The sequence below is a fragment of the Lissotriton helveticus genome, chromosome 2_2, assembly GCF_964261635.1.
Source record: "Lissotriton helveticus chromosome 2_2, aLisHel1.1, whole genome shotgun sequence".
NCBI classification, from domain to species: domain Eukaryota; kingdom Metazoa; phylum Chordata; class Amphibia; order Caudata; family Salamandridae; genus Lissotriton; species Lissotriton helveticus.
Genome location: NC_136060.1, coordinates 381,464,227 through 381,481,509, shown reverse-complemented (window position 1 = coordinate 381,481,509; position 17,283 = coordinate 381,464,227). Strand labels below are relative to the sequence as shown.

At 44.5% G+C, this 17,283-nt stretch overlaps 1 protein-coding gene across 1 annotated transcript in view; it reads right to left on the bottom strand.

Moving 5' to 3' along the window:
* POLN (DNA polymerase nu) overlaps positions 1-17,283 on the bottom strand; it is a 2,689,548-nt gene that overhangs the window by 2,653,445 nt on the left and 18,820 nt on the right. The gene's annotated exons all lie outside the window — the stretch shown is intronic.

Sequence of the window (17,283 nt, the reverse complement as noted above, 5' to 3'; positions counted from 1 at the left end):
CCCACGTATACACTTCGTTGAGTTTGTAATCGATGGTGTCGCGGCGATACTTTCTTATTTTGCCTTCTTGTAATTCCTTGCTGTATTTATCAAGTTTAACATTCAGATCCTCTAGTGTTTTAGCCCAGATCTGTTCATCTATGCTGATTTCCAATTCTTTCTTGATGTTAAATATTTCTCTATCAAGCTCTCTGATTGTACTAGACAGCTCCTCAATAATCAGCAATATAAGGTCGAGCGAGGGCGCTAGAGGGCGCACTGCGGGATGGCTGGCTGATGTGTCAGCTCCGCCGGACGGACGCGACTGCGGACGCCCTTTCACCCCTTTAACCCACCAATGCAGCTGCGAAACGGACAGCTTTCATCATCGGAACGTGTGGCCGACACGAATATGGCCCTTCTGTGACTGACCGCTGGCAAAACGGCAAGAAAACAGCGAGAGAACGGGACACTGCCGGTGCGGAACAAAATGGCCGCGCCTGGCGCTCATCAGCATCGGCGATAAGTGAGGACTTGCGACTGCTGTGGCGGCCGGATAGCGGTGACTGAGCGGACTGGAGAGGCCAGGTACGGTGTGAGGCTGCAGAGCGAAGGAGGTCGGTCCAAACAGCGGGTAACGGTGACTTTCGCTGTGCGTTCCAGCTGAGGCAAGATGGCGGAGGCGCTGGAACGCACATGAACGGCAGCAACGGCCGCCCACGGAACTGGAGAGACGAAGTCCCTGACCGCAGGGGGTAGCAGCGAACGGCATAGAAAGTGGATGCAAGGTGAGTGTGCCTTGCAGTAACAACCACGGAGGCGGCAGCTATCCCGCGGCCCTAAATATTGCACGCCTGCAGCACTGAGCGCTCGCAGAAGGCGGTGATTAGAGCCTGGAGCACAGTGGCGCGTAGACCCTGTCTGAATGCCACATGGACATGTAACGCAAACCGGTGATGGCCGACAACAAAGGTTCTAGCCCCATAAAAGCCAGGCAATGGGCACTGTACAGTACTGATACCACCGCGCATGCATGAGACCTGGCGTCCGACTGCCGCCTGAACAACTGTACAAATAAAGACGCTCCTAGCGGCCGCTGAGGCTGATGAATAGACGTACTCCAAGGTGGGGATCCAAGCCGCCGGCAACCCACGCTACACCAGCAGCCAGCACGTCACCAGCAGGTAGCCCGAGGTCGACCGCACTTACCTCACCTCTGTCACAGTGGACCATGGGGAAGCTGGAGAAACAACAAACCAAGCTCCCATTTGAAACGAAAAAGCAGCAGAAAACTACGGTACCCACCCCAGAAGTAGAAGGCGAAGGAGAAATGGCGGAGGGGTCAGGCATGGAGTCGGTGCTCAGAGCAATCCAGCAGAGCCTGCAGGAGATGAATGGCAAACTAGACAGCGTGGTGCAAAGAGTGGACAACATGGCGGCCAAGATAGAGAAACACGACGAGCGCATAGTTGAGGCGGAACAGAGGATTTCCAAAGTGGAAGACGAGCATAACACTACATCGAAGAAATGCGGGGGCTTGGAGAAGACGGTAGAGATCCTGCGCGCTAGGGTGGAAGATGAAGAAGCCAGGTCCAGGCGGAACAACCTCCGAATTTCTGGCCTACCGGAATCCACCAACACTGGGAGAATGGAAACTTATATCGAAACGCTCCTGAAAGACATATTCGGCGCTGACAAACTCTTCCCGATGTTTCTGATTGAACAAGCTCACCGCTCACTGGCACCCGTACCGAAGTCAGGAGCGACCCCACGAATGATCATAGCCCGTGTGCTTAATTACAGAGACAGAGACACCGTACTAAGGCTCGCCAGAGACATGGGCAAAGTCACACATCAAGGAAACACTCTGGAGTTCTATCCTGATCACACCATGGCGGTCCAACTGGCGCGGAAAGAATTTGCACCAGTGAAGAAGAAATTGAGGGATCTGGGTCTGGAGTACGCAATGCTGTACCCCGCGAAACTCAAAATCACGAACGTGGGTAAACCTATTATTCTGAAGACGGTGCAGGCTGCACATGAATTCATCAAACAGCAGGGGAAGCGTCGAAAAGCTCAGGAGAGAGCGGAATCGACGAGCGATGTGGAATGACGGGAGGTGCTGCGATTTCTACGTGATATCCCTGGAAATGCCACGAGGTTGGAATGGTCGTCCAAATACTGGAACTAGATATTTCGACCTGCCGAGTTGCACCAAGTTGGCGTCAGACTCAACTTAGAAACTGTAGGTGCATACAGAGACACGCCACTCGAACTGTCGATTGCAGCAGCGAGGCCTGAGTTGTACATACGCGCAGTGAGTACTCGAGGGGCCGGCGATTTCCAGAAGGTATGTGACAGGCCACTGGGATCAGGGGTATGACATACACCCCTAGCAGGCGATTGTGTTTCGGGAAGACTTACACTGGCAGGCCCTCGGGCCGGTCCTTATAACTGGCACTGACTCGAACTTCTGCCAAACTGTAGGCCTGGGCTAAAAAGGAGTTTGCTGTTCTGGGTTAGACTGTAAACTACACGAGTTTCTTGTTGGCGGGTGGAGGGGGAGGGGTGAATTAATAAGCGAACAACATTAAAGACGAAATAAGCGTCTGTCCACGTCCACTCTGTGGATGGAGATGTGTGACCCTGGTGACACCCCTAGGCGGGTGCGCCCCAAACCAAGTTCTCAAATGAGGTTACTGTTTATCAGGGGATGGCTTTGGCAAAGTTTGGTTGCTAAAGTGGGAGGGGGGAGGGAGAGGGAATCAGAGGTTAAAGAGCTACGAAATCTGTATCTGAGAAGCATGGCGATCTCCTTGACCATACACAGCCATGCAGGTTTTAAATTCCATCGCTCTGCACTGTTATGGATTTGGCACAATACACTCCAATGCGTCGTAATTGCGTTGTACCTGAGAAGGCTACTGCTCCTCCTAAGTGATATGATCTTAAATGCCAGTATAAATGTCCAGAGTACTGTCACAGCGTAATACGTTGAAGTTCCTCACTTGGAATGTGCGGGGTCTAGGCAACCCGAAAAAGATTAGGCGATTATTTGCATATTTTGACCGATTGCATGTTAACATTGTTTTCTTGCAGGAAACACACTTGGCACGTGACAGCACATCCACATTGGGTACTAAATGGGCGGAATCCGTCACCAACTCGAGCTACTCGTCTTACTCTAGGGGGGTGAGCATCTTAATAAAGAAAGGGACGAACTTTGAGATCACAGGAGTACACAGGGATACAGATGGGAGAAGTGTTGTTGTGGCTGGCTCAGTTAGACGGCAGAAGATGCTGCTGGTTAATGCGTATGGACCTAATACAGATGATCCGGGGTTTTTCAGTAATGTATGGCACACCATCGCTGACTTACAAATAGATCACATAATATGGGGGGGCGATTTCAATGTTACACTACAAGACACTCTAGACAGGGCAGCACATACATTGGAACAACATGGGAATGCCAGGTCGATGCTACAGGACGCCATGGAGGACCTACATGTGGTAGATATGTGGAGGGTGCGTAACCCAGGGGTCACAACGGCGACACACATTAACGCGGCAAATAACAGCTGGTCCAGGCTGGACTACTGGCTGGGTACACGAGAAGTATTGTCATGGGTTGTGGATATTAAACACTTGCCACGTACATTGTCGGATCACAATCCAGTGATGCTGGAAGTCAGTATCCCGCAATATGATCCACCACCCTTCACATGGCGCTTCAATGCAGCTGCGCTGCGAGACCCTGTATATGATACCACCATACATAAGGCAATAGTAGACTACTTTGACATAAACGGCCCATCGACTGAGGACCCGGGTTTGCTGTGGGAGGCTTTTAAGGCCACAATTAGGGGAGTCTGTATTAGTACGTCCTCAGGCATCCTGAAAGATATCCGACAGCAATTGCACACACGAGAGCATGCCATTAACGCACTGGAACAGACATACACCCAGACAGGGGATGCAAAGGTGCTGGGGGACATCCAAGCGCTGCTGACAGAACATAATAAATTCGCAACGGATGAACTTCAATATGTGTCTAGACGGGCAACAGCTAGGAGATATGGTGAGGGGGGCAGGCCGGGCAGGGAACTGGCCGCTAAAATATGCTCTGGTAAACCAACGCAAAATATTACGTCCATTTGTACTGACTCCGGGGAGGTGATTACTGATGTTAAGGGGATATTGAAAGAGTTCATGCATACATATGGCGCGCTTTATAAGGCACGCTCATCGCCCTCACAGGCTGATTTACTGACCTACATGGCGGATGTTGAACTGGCATGGCTAGCGGATGGGCATAGGCAATATTTGGAACGCCCGATAACGGTAGAAGAAGTCACAGACACCATTCAGCGACTGCCGAATAACAAGGCGCCGGGGCCTGATGGCTTCGTAACGGAATTTTATAAAAAGTATGCGGACTTACTAGCTCCACACTTGGTGCGTCTGTATGGGGCGGCACATGAGGCCCAGACGCTGCCGGCGTCATTGAGGGAGGCTTTACTCATCACACTGCTAAAACCGGGCAAGGACGAAAACAAATGTGACTCGTACCGCCCTCTCTCGTTATTAAATGTGGACACAAAAATAATAGCTAGTCTGCTGGCTGATAGGCTGAAACCGCTTATGCCCTTGTTAATAAGGCCCGACCAATCCGGATTCATCCCCGATAGGTCCACCTCACATAACACCCGCACATTGTTTGCACTGGCACACTATCTGGCCCCTGAGACGAAGGCTGTGGCAGTGTTGCTTGACGCTGCAAAGGCGTTTGACACTATTGGCTGGCCCTTCATTCAGGCAGTACTAGTGCGTATGGGATTCCCGATGATCTTTCTAGGATGGATATCAATGCTGTACACTAACCTAACTGCACGAATCAGAGTAAACAAGTACATTTCGGAACCCATTCGCATAAGCCGGGGTACCCGGCAGGGTTGCCCGCTATCACCGATGTTATTTGCATTAATCTTGGAGCCGCTGGCCTGTAAAATCCGGCAACACCATCACTACTCAGCGCTTCAGATGCCATCGAGACCCATACATATCTCGCTTTATGCGGATGACATGGTGTTGTATGTGAAAAATCCTGCACAGCACTTGAATCCGGGAATACATAAAATTTGGGCAACAGTCCGGACTGCAGATAAATTGGGATAAATCCCTCATCCTATCGCTGACGGACAGCACACGCCCAACACAATTAGACTACCCGCTGGAATGGCAGGAGGAACCAACGAAATATCTGGGAATATGGTTTCACAGAGACCCGGAATTGGTAATTCGGACAAATTACGGGCGTACCATAGCGGCCCTTGAAGACAAAATTAAAAGATGGAATAGACTTCCCTTGTCTTTGGCGGACAGGACCGCGATCGTAAAAATGGTACTTCTACCGAAGTTCCTGTATTTATTCAACAATATTCCGATCAAACCCCCAGCTGCAGTATTCCGTAATATCAATACGTTGGTACTCAGTTTGCTTTGGGCAGGGAAACAGGCAAGGATGGAACTGCGCACCATGACACTGCCATATGCTAAAGGGGGTTTCAAAGTCCCAGACTTCTACCTATACTACTTATGCGCTCAAGCGCAATTTGCGCACTTCTGGTACCACGATATACCCTTTCTGACACATGTGGCTGTTGAAGCGGGCGATGCGAACCCGATTCCATTAGCCAACATACTGACACATAAACGCCCTAGGCTACACGAACACGATATCAACCCGGTAAATGCGACCACGGAGGCATGGAGATTGATGGGGAAGGCAGCAAACCACCTACCATTATACGCGCCGAGGCTTCCACTAGCACATCACCCGGCCCTTTCGGTCACACAAGAGCAAATTGGCATGGATCTGCTTAAACGGGCTGGCTCGGACACACTGGGTGACCTGTACACAAATGGTGAATTCCAGACCCTGGACAAGTTGCAATACATCAGCAACCCGTCCCCGCTTTTTAGCTTTAATTATTACAGGCTACAAAGGGCACTTCGGGAACACTACCCCACACACCCAGAAGAACCAAAAACACTTGAACCCTTGCAACTGCTCCTCACTACACCCACAGCGTCTCACCTGGTGTCTAAGCTATACGCAAGCATACAGGGTGCAGTAGGGGGTAACACAGACAGGGCCAAGGAAAAATGGAACACAGGGCTGGTAGAGCCTCTAACGGATGCAGAATGGGATTCCTCATGTATGCTTACTGGCATGTTGACGCCAAACGGTAACCTGAAAATCATACATTACAAATATTTGCATCAAGTGTACCATACGCCTCAGCGACTGTTTAAATACGGCTTGAGGGACGATTCAAAATGCTGCAGATGTAACCAAGACGATGCAGACTTCATACATCTGGCATGGCACTGTCGCAAAGTGGCAGGATACTGGGAACAGGTAGTGCAAGTTTTGAATGAAATGCTCGGAGTTTCCTTGCTGTGTGAAGTGAAAGTCTGTCTGTTGGGTATTGTTCCACAACTTAGAGCTTTGAAACGCAAATTCTGTGTTGTTGCACTACTGCTAGCCAAAAGAAGGGTATCCCTCCACTGGAACAGCAGGAGGAACCCGGAGGTGAAGCGCTGGATTGAAGATATGGTTTATTGTCGAGACACGCTAAATACATACGAGGAGGAGTTGCCGATCGGATCTAGACCTAGGGACTATTGGGGGTTCCTCCGTGCATATTTACTAAATCTTGGCACGTCGGATTCGGAAGCGGACACTGAGTAGTGTACAAATCTGAAGGTGCGACAGAGAGCGAACTACTGTATAGTATTGGTACTGAGGTGGGAGGATGCTGTGATGCAGAGTATTGGTAGCGAATAGAGAGTTACAAGTTGGGTAGTATATTGTTAATTTCAGTTCTGTTCAGGACAAAAAAAAAAAGGTGAAAATGTAAGACTACTAACGAGTATGTAGGCGAATATGGCACTGACGACAATTTGTGGTTTATCTGATAACACGCCGCCGGTCCGCTGGATGTCGGCTGATGGGCTGTGTACAACTAACACCATCTTTCTCTGTTGTGAGTCCATGTAGCCGGCCCGATGGGGTTGTAGGCGACTCCACTGTATTTCTTACTATGTGATAGACTATGTGACTATGTGATTCAACATCTTACATCAATAAAAAAAAAATATATATATATAAGGTCGAGCGAGCATTTATTTTAAATTGAAAACCATTTATCCATGAATTTAGGGTTTAGATGGAATCTGAATAGCATCGGTCATAAAGCAATTCTTAAACCTCGTGGAATTCGTTTGGCTCAATGGTATTATACCAACGTAGAAGCGTGTAGTCGCTGATTTAATTGTCTTCGTGTTAGGTATTCAAGTTGTTTCAATCTTTGTATGGTGGATCCCCCTTGTGTACCTACTAGTTTGATTTCGTTGATTAGAGCATAAATGTCTGTTGCTTCTTCATTGGAATAAGTCATGGTGTTGGCTCTATTCTCTGTAATGCGTGTTATGCTATCGAATGATGCCATAATTGTATCTAGTAATCAAACAATTTTTATTCTTACTTCTGTTGGTTGTGGTGCTACCTCTGGGTGCCAAAGTGACTATACTAGAATTCAAAAGGGAAGAGGAGCACTCTACATTTTTCTATTGTATGTAACTCTAATCAAAGGGTGCAAACTGCTAACTGTGTTGGCTACACAGTATGTGTGAACACTATAAATTATAAAGGTAAGCAAAGCCTACCTGCAGGTTGCACTGTGTCTAGAGAAACCTTTCTCACATTTAAACCAATTCAAAACTGTTGAAAAAATATATACTACATAGTCTATCAATTAATCATGATAGTGTAAGATTTATTTTGTTTGCAATCCGATTATCACAATGATGACTGATATACATGTTTGTGTGTCATTTGGTAGTTCAATGCATACGGTATATACATATATCACTGTATCTTGCTGTAGTGTGTTACCTAATACAAAACTACATAAAAACTAATTACTGTCTTTACAGTTTACTACATGACATATTGCAATGCTAACATCACTTGCGTCGAAGCGTCGCCCAATGCATTTCGGGAAACCCTGTTCCCTTCTTCAGGGGCGGATACCTAAAAAGACAAATGCATAAAATAACTACTATATTCTAAATACTACTATTCATTGTAAATTAACATAAGGGGTCAAGAACTTCAATTGATACAACTTATGGTAAATAATTGAACCACTAATGATTCACATGATGTACTCCTATGTCAAAAATACGGTATTCACATATGTACAACTGTCTAGACATGATTATAGTTAATGACCATTAGCAGGCATGGTTAACTTAATACTACCCCAGGGGACCGTAAAACTTTCTTTTAATACAAGTAGTGGTATACAATAGTTGAAATATATGTCTCGAAAGCCATAAAAAACAATATGGCTTGAATAGTTGCATATCTACATAAAGGTTTCTCACTGCAGTCAGTGTGGGAAATCATGCTCATTTGTAGTGAACAAAGCGCTGTGTACATAAACCACGTCTCACATACAATGCATCTAATACGAAAAAAACATGGCCTACCTGGCGTGACAATTTTTTTGTAGAAAAAGCAGTAAACAACAGTATAACAGCTACTGGCGGGGAGTAATGGAACTCTGAAATAAACGTGCAACTGTAAGCGATTAAACTCTAATTTGACCGATATTTATCAATAATTAATTAAATGCATCGAGCATACCTAGTGGTAACTTCAACCCGCAACCTTCTCCTTAACGTGTGAAGTATACGATCTAGATCGCGATCTATAAAACATGAAGTAAGATATTCATATTATGATCAACCTCTCATTACTCCAATACCAGTCTAATAATTAACTTGGACATTCTCTCCATTGAATGAATACTTCTGGTGATAACTTTCTAGCTGTGACTACGTGTACAAAGTAATAGTTGAACTGACTGGGAACGAAGCTAGTACATAATGCGAAACTACATAGTGTCCGTGGTACCTTGTTGTGCATTCAATCTGTTCTGAAGTGATGGTACGGTGTAATCAGCTTTAATGTTCTCTACAACGACAAAGCAGAACAAGAAACCACAATGAAAACTGAATGTTGTTATGTGGACGGCAATGTAAATGTCACAACTAGAGGATTCTTACTGACTATTAACTGCTGCAGCGTGCTGCCGTGACAGACTTCGCGAGTACGAGTAAACCGCAGACGGATACCATACAACGCTTAAGTAGTACTATTCGGGACCACCCGGAGGTATGGCCTGGTGGGATATGTAGTTCATAATCAGTATCTAGACTGTAACTAAGCGACTAACTTCGGTGAAATGTAAATGAATGTGACTATCTAACCACTTATGTAGAACCAGAAAATCCTCGTAACAGTCCACAAACGTATGACGATGTCTAAACCAGGACCCTGCTCAGATGTAAAATGTCATTGCCTGATGGCGAAAAATATATGGTAAATGTTAGGGGGACGTACGAATCAATACAGACTCAAATGTACGAGACCTGTTTATAACTGAAACCCTACGATGGTAGAAACAAAGATGTTGGATCATCCCTATTAGAACCAAATCATATACTCTTATTGTAACCCACAAAATAGTGGTACCTATACCTTTCGGTAGAGAGTAGCGATCAATAGAATACTATGTCATTGTTTAGTAACACACGTTAAACAATTTACTCACTTGTAGCACTATTTTGTGAAACAACTTGAATACCTAACACGAAGACAATTAAATCAGCGACTACATGCTTCTACGTTGGTATAATACCATTGAGCCAAACGAATTCCACGAGGTTTAAGAATTGATTTATGACCGATGCTATTCAGATTCCATCTAAACCCTAAATTCATGGATAAATGGTTTTCAATTTTAAATAAATGCTCGCTCGACCTTATATTGCTGATTATTGAGGAGCTGTCTAGTACAATCAGACAGCTTGATGAAGAAATATTTAACATCAAGAAAGAATTGGAAATCAGCATAGAAGAACAGACCTGGGCTAAAACACTAGAGGATCTGAATGTTAAACTTGATAAATACAGCAAGGAATTACAAGAAGGCAAAATAAGAAAGTATCGCCGCGACACCATCGATTACAAACTCAACGAGGTGTATACGTGGGCTGAAATCTACGCCAAGACACAATTTACCAAACCAAGAACAAACACATCCAGTGAGGAAAGTATTACCACAGACCAGGATATAGCAACAACACGTCCCCCTCGATCTAGAACCGCACCAACTGTGGCAACCCAGGTATCAACAGGCAATCAAAGGAGAGGTACATCAGGAGCATCCCCCTCATGACAGCGGACTCGTCTTCTTTTTTATTACAGGCCACACAGACAGGGCAACCACCGCCTGGAACCCAGAGACAACAGTTATTACAAGAACAAACAAGCGGCCCACCAGGAGAGGACAGGGGAAAAGTACTAAGAAGTGGGAAGAATGTAGCCTGATTATAAACATTTCGTCTATAGAATTGACTCAACAACAATTAACTACCCTGAATAAGGGGATGAGTTTTGTTCCCACGAATGACACTACTCTACTATCTACGAAAGTGGCTTTGTATAAACTAATACGAAAGTTAAGATTACGTCATTACTTCTCGAATATTTTGCAAACATGCGAGTATGTTAATGTACCAGATGATGTGAATATATTCAAACCGAAAAGTGTGTATCAAGCGCCAGTGTCACACAAAATCATAGAATTTTTTGAAGAGACAGTGTAGCGTGACTTGATAAAGAATAAATACAAGTCCACCACAAGAGCCAATTTCAGTAAGCATGAACAAAGGATTATTCAGAATATAACCCAAAATGACAAACTCACACTGAAACCTGCCGACAAAGGAGGTGCTCTTGTTGTTATGGACACGGATGATTATACCCGTAAAGTTGATGATCATGTTAATGACATCAACACATACATTACTCTTGACAGTGATCCTACGAACATACTACAGAACATTTTACATCAATATCTACAGAAAGCCAAGGAAGCTGGAACCATCAATGATAAACAGATGGCATATTTAACGACGCAGAACACCAAAAGACCATATCTTTACATGACACCTAAAATATACAAACATCCCACTGACCCACCCTTCCGCCCCATTGTGGCAGGGTGCAGCTCAATCTTTGATCCTGTCGGGAAATATTTAGATCATTACCTTCAGAAATGTGTTCAGGGATGGTGTACCTACACCATGGATATGACGCATTTTCTCAAGAAAATAGAAACAATACAAGATATGTACAGCCAAGATTGGATATTATGTACAATTGACGTCACTGCACTATACACGTCCATTAATCATGAAGAAGGTATGGAAGCGGCAGAATGGGCACTTCTTCAATTAGATCTTCCTGAAGAAAAAAGTATATTCATCTTAAAACTGCTACATTTCTGCCTCAATAACAGTTATTTTCGATGGAAGGATACATTTTATGGACAAATGACTGGTACAAGCATGGGATTATCTGGGGCACCAGCCTATGCCAACATCTTTATGTCCAAATTTGAGGAAGACCATATCTTAACCAATGTGGCGTGGCAGACAGGTCTCGTTCAATATTGTCAGTATATCGACAACATATTTCTAATTTGGAACAAAGAGCGAACAGAACTGCACAGGTTAATATCACAACTTAACGACAAGAATCCCAGAATCCAATTCACATTTACTATGAGTAACAGCGAAGTGAATTACCTGGATGTTAAGATCACAAAAGATGATCAGAATCGCACACTTTCGACAGATATCTTTACGAAACCAACAGATCGCAACAGCACGCTATTATTCTCTAGTTTCCATCCTAAAAGCCTCATCACTAATCTGCCATATTCACACTTTTTGAGGATTAAAAGGATATGTACCAATCTGGAAACCTTTAATACTCAAGTACAAGCTCATCGTATCAGGTTTGAACAGAGAGGGTACCCGCCAGAGATACTTGATCAAACCATTGATAGACTGGTGATAGTGGATAGACAAACTTTACTGAATCCTATGCCTAAACTACAGAAAAAAGGTATTACATTTGTGTCAAAATATTCTACTGCCTCCAGCAGAATTAAAAGAATCATTTTGAAGAGATGGGAATTATTACATACTGAAAACGATTTCAAAGGAATTTTCCTAGAGAAACCCATTTTTGCCTACACCAGGGGAAAAAATCTCATGGATATTATGAGAACCACACACAAGAAGACAACTGTTGACTAATATAAAGGCACCTTGCGGTGCTTAAATTGTGTACACTGCAACAACATAATTACAGGAAACCATATTGTACACCCGACATCTGGCAAAAAAATACAATTACGCCATTCTGGCGATTGCAATACCACCAACATCGTTTATTGTCTTAAATGCCCGTATGGAAAGCTATATATAGGGAAGACCGAACGCAAATTGAAAGCTAGGCTCACCGAGCACAAAAGTAACTTTAGATGTAAAAGTAGAACAACATCTGTTGCTATCCATTGGATTGAATCGAAACACAATATTGCCCAACTGAGAGCACAGATCATCGAAGTTGTTACCAAACAAGAAGGTTGCGATAACAACGCTAAACTCCTACAAAGAGAACTGTTTTGGATTGAATATTTATGCACACTGATACCGAATGCTCTTAATGACAGAATTGATTACAGTTGTTTCCTACAGATGTGGAAACAGGATCACATACATATAGTTTCTTCGTTACAACCACAACTTGAATCACTAACCTTCATTCGCATGGCTATTAATATTACACTCCTTATTCACACCAGACAGTTTTTCCCCCCACACCAGACCGTTTTTCCCCCCACACTTCACAATAGAGTTTTTTGCTCATGCCTATAGACATGACATATATGTGTCTTTTCTTCACTCGCATCTGTGCACCGCACATTAGGTATTGGTTTATAACCTTGAAGTACCCTCTATGGGCTATGTCCAGAACTGCAGTATTTAAAGATGAATTCCCATGTTTATATTGTGTAGAACTTACTAACTATCACTAGATTGTGACTACCTTAGGTAGAGGGCACACATCATGCAACCATAAGTATATGTACTACTTTAAGGGGAACTGATTATTTGTTTTTAGTCAATAAGTCAGGGTATGGGCAACATAATGGACTCCCCATCAGAACGAGCGGCAATTCCTCTGAAATATATGGTGTTAGCTTTGTTAGGTAACATCGGCAAGTTAAACATTCCAGTAGATTGTAACTACCTTTTGGTAGAGAGTAGCGATCAATAGAATACTATGTCATTGTTTAGTAACACACGTTAAACAATTTACTCACTTGTAGCACTATTTTGTGGGTAACAATAAGAGTATATGATTTGGTTCTAATAGGGATGATCCAACATCTTTGTTTCTACAATCGTAGGGTTTCAGTTATAAACAGGTCTCGTACATTTGAGTATGTATTGATTCGTACGTCCCCCCAACATTTACCATATATTTTTCGCCATCAGGCAATGACATTTTACATCCGAGCACGGTTCCTGGTTTAGACATCGTCATACGTTCGTGGACTGTTACAAGTATTTTCTGGTTCTACTAAAGTGGTTAGATAGTCACATTCATTTACTTTTCACCGAAGTTAGTCGCTTAGTTACAGTCTAGATACTGATTATGTACTACATATCCCACCAGGCCATACCTCCGGGTGGTCCCGAATAGTACTACTTAAGCGTTGTATGGTATCCGTCCGCGGTTTACTCGTACTCGCGAAGTCTGTCACGGCAGCACGCTGCAGCAGTTACTAGTCGGTAAGAATCCTCTAGTTGTGACATTTACATTGCCGTCCACATAACATTCCGTTTTTATAGTGGGTTCTTGTTCTGCTTTGTCGTTGTAGAGAACATTAAAGCTGATTACACCGTACCATCACTTCAGAACAGATTGAATGCACAACAAGGTACCACGGACACTATGTAGTTTCGCATTATGTACTTGCTTCGTTTCCAGTCAGTTCAACTAATACTTTGTATACGTAGTCACAGCTAGAAAGTTATCACCATAAGTATTCATTCAATGGAGAGAATGTCCAAGTTAGTTATTAGACTGGTATTGGAGTAATGAGAGGTTGATCATAATATGAATATCTTACTTCATGTTTTATAGATCGCGAACTAGATCGTATACATCACAGGTTAAGGAGAAGGTTGCGGGTTGAAGTTACCACTAGGTATGCTCGATGCATTTCATTAATTATTGATAAATATCGGTCAAATTAGAGTTTAATCGCTTACAGTTGCACGTTTATTTCAGAGTTCCATTACTCCCCGCCAGTAGCTGTTATACTGTTGTTTACTGCTTTTTCTACAAAAAAATTGTCACGCCAGGTAGGCCATGTTTTTTTCGTATTAGATGCATTGTATGTGAGACGTGGTTTATGTACACAGCGCTTTGTTCACTACAAATGAGCATGATTTCCCACACTGACTGCAGTGAGAAACCTTTATGTAGATATGCAACTATTCAAGCCATATTGTTTTTTATGGCTTTCGAGACATATATTTCAACTATTGTATACCAATACTTGTGGTAGAAGAAAGTTTTACGGTCCCCTGGGGTAGTATTAAGTTAACCATGCCTGCTAATGGTCACCAACTATAATCCTGTCTAGACAGTTGTACATATGTGAATACCGTATTTATGACATAGGAGTACATTATGTGAATGATTAGTGGTTCAATTATTTACCATAAGTTGTAACAATTGAAGTTCTTGACCCCTGGGAGAGGTGTGGCGCCGCGGCCAGGGCGACTGACGCTGGAATCTGGGGACCACGGTTCGATCCCCGGCTCTGGCGGCAGGTTAGACCAGCACCATGTGACTCTGGGCAATAGTTTGCTTAATCTTCCCGACGGCCCCCAGCGCCTAGAGACCCTTACGGGTGATTGTGCGCTTTACAAATGTGGACTTTACTTATGTTTATCTACAACGAATAGTAGTATTTAGAATATAGTAGTTATTTTATGCATTTATATCTTTTTAGGTATCCGCCCCTGAAGAAGGGAACAGGGTTTCCCGAAATGCATTGGGCGACGCTACGACGCAAGTGATGTTAGCATTGCAATATGTCATGTAGTAAACTGTAAAGACAGTAATTAGTTTTTATGTAGTTTTGTATTAGGTAACACACTACAGCAAGATACAGTGATATATGTATATACCGTATGCATTGAACTACCAAATGACACACAAACGTGTATATCAGTCATCATTGTGATAATCGGATTGCAAACAAAATAAATCTTAAACTATCATGATTAATTGATAGACTATGTAGTATATCTTTTTTCAACAGTTTTGTATTGGTTTAAATGTGAGAAAGGTTTCTCCAGGCACAGTGCAACCTGCAGGTAGGCTTCGCTTACCTTTATAATTTATAGTCTTTAGGACAGTGACAGATGTCACAAGAGGCCTATTATGGGAGGGGGGTATGCTGTGCATTGCATGGACGTCCGTCACTAGACCAGTGCTGGAGGGCGGAATCACCCTCCCTGACCTACCTCTCTATTATTGGGCGATGCAGCTACAAGTGGTTAACGATTGGGCCTTCAAGTCCCAACAGGAGCCCTTGGTGATGACCCACAGGTGAGCCATGGAGTCAGAGGGATATATCTGAAAACTGCATGGGAATAAATCAATCAATCAGGGAATTGTAAGCGCGCTATTCACCCGTGAGGGTCTCAAGGTGCTGCGGGGTGGGGAGGTGCTGTAGGAGGGGGGGGTTCACAGATCTGTTTAGCCGAAGATCCAGGTCTTGAGAGTCTTCCTGAAGGTGTTCAGGGAGGGGGCGCTTCTGATGTCTGCCGGTAGCTCGTTCCAGGTCTTGGCTGCAAGTTGAGTGCGTGGGTGGCTGTCTTCCTTGACTCAAGGGGGAGCCACTTGCATCCTCCTTGCAGAGGATACGGAAGGTGTTGAAGCAGCTGGAGGTGACGGCGTTGACCTGTCGGTTCATGGTGAGTGATGAGTCGAGTACGATGCCGAGGTTCTTGGCGTGGTCTGAGGGGGTAGGTGGGCTTCTGAGGGCGGTCAGCCACCAGGTGCTGTCCCATGCAGTAGGGGTGGTACCGAGGATGAGGACTTCTGTCTTCTTGCCGTTGAGCTACAGGCAGCTGTTGGTCATCCAGACTGCAACATCTTGCATTCCTTTCTGGAAGTTGAGTTTGGCAGTGGTGGGGTCTTTGGTGAGGGAGAGGATGATCTGGGTGTTGTCGGCGTAAGATACGATGTTGAGGCCGTGTTGTCAGATGATGGCTGCGAGGGGGGCCATGTAGATGTTGAAGATGGTTGGGCTCAGTGATGAACCCTGTGGGACTCCACAGGTGATTTTTGTGAGGTCAGACATTTAGTAGAAGCAGCTGCTGCACATGGCATTCTTGAATCCGGTCTCTGCTCTCTCAGTGCCCAGGGGACAGACAGAGGAAAATGAAAGACTTGTGCAGGAAAACATCTTGAGTGATGTCCCTAACATACGAGGCGCCATTTCTGCAGTGCTGTTCAGCAAGCACAGCATATCACATTGGAAAAGATGGCAAAACTGCTGCCATTGTGCTACCAACAGCAAGAGGAGGTGAGGATCGTATTGTTTGAGGGTTGACCGCTCAAGATATGCCAAGAAGCATCACTGGATATAGTGGATACAAGTCTCTGCCATCCATGCCAATGGTAGTTCCTTCAATGTCAGGTGTGGTGAAAGTTGTCAGATCCAGATACACAAATCAACAGTAATTTGGGCACTAGGCTGCGTCCCTACTCTCCCCCCTCCCCCCACCCCGAGTGGCAACAATCATTGCTGTTGTTTTCACATGGACACTTCACTCTGCTCTCTTCCAGGACATGGGCTGAGCTGCATCTGTGTTGTATGTGCTGCAGATAAAGAACATACTTTAGTAAGTGCACACCACTACGTTTCCCCTCAGTCACTTACTCAGCCTTACACAGACACCTATGAGCAACAGTAGGTTAACCTTATGCAGTGTACCTGTTTGAGGCTGACACGAGTCGACACACTCTTTGGTTGGTGGTGAAACTCAAGCCCCAGTCTTTACAGTCTTCTGCTTGCTTGCTTGGTTTCACTTAGTGATTATTGGCGCTAGGTGTGCTTATTCATAATCTGCGCTACGGCCACATGACTATTGTCTTGCTAATGGCACCTTTTGTACCTTACAGCCTTTGTAGAGTCAAATCTTAAGTGCGCTGAGGTTAGCATATTATTAGGGAAGCGCTACTAGTGTTAGGGATTGGTTAGTAGTCCAGAGCGAAATTTC